The sequence below is a fragment of the Montipora capricornis genome, chromosome 8 (genome assembly GCF_036669925.1).
Source record: "Montipora capricornis isolate CH-2021 chromosome 8, ASM3666992v2, whole genome shotgun sequence".
Taxonomy (NCBI): Eukaryota; Metazoa; Cnidaria; class Anthozoa; order Scleractinia; family Acroporidae; genus Montipora; species Montipora capricornis.
This window is the reverse complement of record NC_090890.1, coordinates 15,083,264-15,088,263: the sequence shown is the minus strand read 5'-3', so window position 1 is coordinate 15,088,263 and position 5,000 is coordinate 15,083,264. Positions and strand designations below refer to the sequence as shown.

Here is a 5,000-nt window from a genome sequence, read left to right as displayed (position 1 = left end):
GTGCCCTGCACCAATGCCACTAATGCCCACTGGCTAGCAAGGTCTTGAGTATAACTACATTGCAAGCTTAAATAAATTTAACCACATTTAAGCTTGTTTTTTTCGGCAGCTTCTATTGCAATTTTTTTGCATGAGTTGTTGTTTCCAAAATTTATCACTTTAACTCTGCAGTTCAAGTAAATTATACGATATTTCACATATTTTCTCTATCATCATTCACTTTGTACAAGATGTAAAATGAACTCCCACCCAGCCAGCTCACAACGGACTTGATAGTTCAGAGCAATGCACTCGCTAATTATGGAATTTCTTGTTTCATTATTTGTAATTAAAAAGTTTGTTTTAAACTTGCAGCACTGTTTATACTGTCTCTGATTTCGGTAAACATTACCATCAGGCTTACACGGACCTAAAAGATTTATAGTTTCTCCACTTATAGTGTACATGGTCACCATGCACCTCATCAACTGTATCCACAATGGTAAGCTGTTTTTATACGAACATGACGAATGGTATGACTATGTAATTGTTTAAGAATCCGTGAAGATCCAAAGACAGAATCTTTTTTCGCTGGGGTTGATAGGTAGCATATTTGTACAGCACCAGGAGGCAAGGTGCATTTAGTCGCTCTTGAGGTCTTCCATGACACTGTCTATGTTCTTGTTAGAAAAAGACAGATAAAATTATAGCTTTGAATCCCGCAGTGAGCACAAACAGGCAGTAGCTCATTGGCACAGAGATTGAACAAAAGTGTGCCAAGAATGGAGCCCTGTGGAATGCCATGCTTGATTAAAAAAACTCAGACAATGAAGTCTTGATACGTGTAAGTTGTACTCTTCTAGTCTAGTAACTAGCAAACCATTTGCCCTTATTGTCAGAGATGCCTAGATAACAAAGTTTCTTCAATGTTCCAAATATGATGTACATGTACTGTATGCTGACAAATGCCTTGCTAAAGTCTGAAAACAGGGCAGTAGTAACCTTGCATTCATCTATGCCCTTGTACAGCTTCTAACATTTCTGTTGATTATAGCCTCTCATTTCCACTCCAGTGGATTAAAAGAATTTCATTCTTAAGTGATTTTCTTCGAACATGGCATAAACATGGGCCTAGTCATTGTCACAGAAAGCTCCATTGCAGCGTCATACTCCCTTGCGTTTGATACAAAGCATGCGATTCCCTCAGAGATCATGAAATGGATCGGAATATGCATATCAGCTATCTCCAGTGGAGTGTGTCGTACCAATTTAAGTCATTGTATAACCTCTATGTTCCAGGCAATTTGGACTCCAAACCTTTATTCCAGCAGCGATTTTCAATCTACCTGATTGTTGTGTGTGTCCCAGAAACACACTTGTGGGAACATAACTCCGTTAACAGCAGAAAATTGGGGAAAATTATAGAGGAAAAAACGCCTGTCCCCTCATGTTGCATAATCAAATTACGATCATCAGTTCCTCCTCGGAATTTCGTCCACTTTTTTTCAAATTGGACTGTGCAGAGTACTGTTACATATACAAATGTTGTGCACATAGAGCTATGGAAATCTTGGGTGCATTTGGATTTTAATTTGAAAACCACCAGTAATAAGTTGTGTAATCTCGTTTAGGAATAGTCACACAGCGTTTTTGTAATAATTGCAATCAAAGTTTGTTATTTACTGTAGGTTGTCTGTTATCTTGAAGCATTTTATCTCAAATGCATGCACTCTTGGCTCATGATAAATTAAAAAGGTAAACATTTCCTCTTCTAGTTGGTCCTTCCTGAAAGCAATTCTTTCCGACTTCCGGCATGGCATACATGCCTGTACCTCCACAAGGAATGGGGAACATAAAAGGCAGCTGATTTTTAATGGAATCGAAGTTATTTTATAGAGTAAGAATTACTTTTGAACATTCCACTCTGTAATACATATAATCAAATCAATAGAATCTGTTTTTCCCTTTTGTAATAACAGATTAACGATTAAGGGATCGATGAATCGTGGAAAGAGTCTTACCTTCGTTGTCTTCTCAGTTTCCCCACGAAAAAGCGCTATCAGATACAATGGCTACATATTGACAACGTTGGTCCGGTGAAAATACTAATGCTACCCCATGATTGCAAGCTTAACTACAATATATGTAAACGAATCAAAAATTACACCACAAGGAAAAATATGGAAGACAACCTACGCAAACGCCCGAATTCCTGGAGACGACGTGACGTCACATTCTGTCAGATGCGGAGCCTGAGCCTGAGAACGCTTAGTCTCCTTCGCAGCCGCTCGGGCCGGAGTCACGCAACGCTCCCCTTCCCCACGCGACTCCGGCCCGAGCGGCTGCGAAGGAGACTAGTGAACGCTTAGAGAGTGACAAAAGGGCCCACAGACGGATTTTTCGCGCGTTGCTAAGGAAGTGAAATGTTACTTCCAGTAACTGACGTCATCATCTCATAAGCTGACAAGAAAACCCACTCACAAGCAAAAGTCACCGCACAAACTGTTGTTTCCATCGAAGGTTTTTCCTCGCCCTTCCTCGCGCTCGTTCTCAGATCAACTGCGCATGCGTAAACGAACTGACTTCCGGTTTGAGAAAAAAGCTAAATTTCCGGCGGTTTTAAATTGAATTAATTATTTTTTTACATGGCACGTTTCATCCCCAAATACAGATATAGCTAAGCATTGATTTTTTAAAATCATCTTTTTTGAAAACGTTATGGGTATTTCAGTATCATTTATGTCTTTAAAAAGAACATTTTTCAAAATAAAAAGAAAACGATGCTTGGCAGGATGCAAAAACGAATACAAATTATCAAACCATCGATTAAATACCCAAATTGCGTAGCACGGAGACAAATTTAGAGTTTTCTTTTATTGGTCACGTGACCATGGGTGTGGTATGATGACGTCATATTTAGGGTCATTGGCTTACAAAAGTTGGAAGCTGACCAAAATAATGCGAAATTCTCTCAAATTACTAAATAGTCGTCCCTGTCGTTACAATCGTTTCTGTCGCTTCAAATTTTTGGAAGCGACAGGGACGATCATATGGAAACGCTCTAGCGATCACCCGGGACGATCCCGGGCGATCCTTGCGACAGAAACGATCAGTCGTCCGAGATAGACTCGAGTTCTATCCTTGCGACAGAGACGACCGGAAAAGACTCTCAAGCGATCGCATATTTTTAATGGAAACCGGGTTCAAACGATAGAAGCGACAGAAGCGTTGGGACATATCCCATGATGCACCTGATTGCTTACTTCACGTCTATATACACGCTTCAAAATGGCGGCAAGCAACTCGAATAACACCTCTACATTTATGGAAGAAATACAGCGGTATGAATGTCTTTATAACAAATTTTCGAAGGATTATAAGAACAGAAGAACATATATCGGCCGAACCCAAAACCGATGCTTTCTTCGATTTTCTCTCTCTCTTCTTCTTCGCAAAATAACACGGAGAAGCAAATAACAAGCCAAAAGTCTTCTTCTTCGTTTGACTGCTGCCATTTTAATTTTGATTTAGTCGGCAAAAAAAAAACCCTAGTGCCAGTCTTTTTTACCGTTTGATCCGATACAAACGATTTAATGGAAACCAAGGTATCGCAAGAATCGCTTCAATCGCATGTGTCGTTTTTCACCACGGGAAGCTCTTTTCAAGTGACAGAGACGATTCTAGCGACAGGGACGATTATTTGGAAACCAGCCTTTAGCAACACACCCCAAAAAATGCGTCAGTGGGCCCTTAAATCCCTTGAAAATAGTTCCTTCCCCAACTGAGCGAGTCGGTAAACTTCAATAGAACCTCCATTGAATTTAGGTAACCAAATTAAACCAGGTAGCTTAAGCGAGTGGGTAATTACAGCCATTACCAGTCACACGCGCCCCTCAACGATTTTTTTGTCATTGATTTCGGCGGACTTAATATTTTTCCATGACGAATTCGACTGCCGCCAAGTGAACAGGCCTGTTGTAATGGAAACATTTGATTGACGTCCACCCAAAATCAATGGATGCGTTTAAAGGTTAAAACGCGGCAAGACCACGATTTCTTTCATATCACGATGTGACAGATCCAAAAGTTTGAAAAGTCACTCTCGTTCTTCCTTGGTCGTGGTATTTTCGTCAGCAGACGAAGAAAGGGAAGGTCAAGAATCCAAACAGTGTTTGCTTGATGCAACAGGGTGTTTGTAAAAACTGGCATCAGAGAAAGCATGGCGTCGCCGCAGTTTTGTGTCGGAAGGCGATCGCACTGGAAGATCGATTTCCGAATTGTTTATTTATGAGGATAAGCGGTGAGACGAGGTACTGGTACAGAGGGAGATGAAGCTATTATTGTGGGAATGGCGAGATCTACGTGTCATGGGTCGATCGGAGGTGTTAATTGGAACATGTCTACTGTGGATCTTGTACAAGAGAGAGAGTCTTGCATCCGCTCTCCTTTGTTCTAGTGACCTCCAGCCAAGGTCCTGGAGCATGTTTGAGACGCTAGAGGTATTGTGATACCTCTTTAGAGTCCACTGACCTAGCGGCCCGCCTTTGTACAATTTCGATCTTGTGGGTGCCGTTATTTCTACACCTGGTCTAGGGTCCCAAATTGCTGCACCGTATTCGATATTAGAGAGCGATTGGCTTTGGCTGCTGTTACATCTCTGTATTTATTTCACTTAAGATCTTTTGAAATGAAGATACCGAGATATTTGGTGGAGGTCAGGCTCTTTAAGTGGAGTACCATTCAATACGTAGGTGTACGGGATCTTGGTGCGTGCACGCGAGACGCGAAGTACTTCACACTTCGAGGCATTAAATTGCATGAGCCATTCCTCTCCCCACTTCTGAGGAAGTGTTAAGTCGTGCTGAATCTGCTGAAAGTCTTTGCTGTTGTTGATAGCAAGGTACATGATAGTATCATCAGCGGAGAGCCTGACTTTGGACTTAATGCCATTCGGAAAGTCCTAATTGATTTAATTAAAAAAGAAATAGTGCTGGGTCGATAACCGAGTCTTGTGGTACACC

General features: G+C 41.2%; 1 protein-coding gene across 2 annotated transcripts in view; it reads right to left on the bottom strand.

Moving 5' to 3' along the window:
- LOC138014603 (NLR family CARD domain-containing protein 3-like) overlaps positions 1–2,193 on the bottom strand; it is a 203,076-nt gene extending 200,883 nt beyond the window's left edge. The window contains exon 1 of one of the 2 annotated variants that reach the window (XM_068861729.1): positions 2,001–2,193. The gene's annotated coding sequence lies outside the window, so the exon portion shown is untranslated. The remainder of the gene's footprint in view (positions 1–2,000) is intronic. The other variant, XM_068861731.1, reaches the window with a different exon arrangement.
- Positions 2,194–5,000: the final 2,807 nt, after the last annotated feature.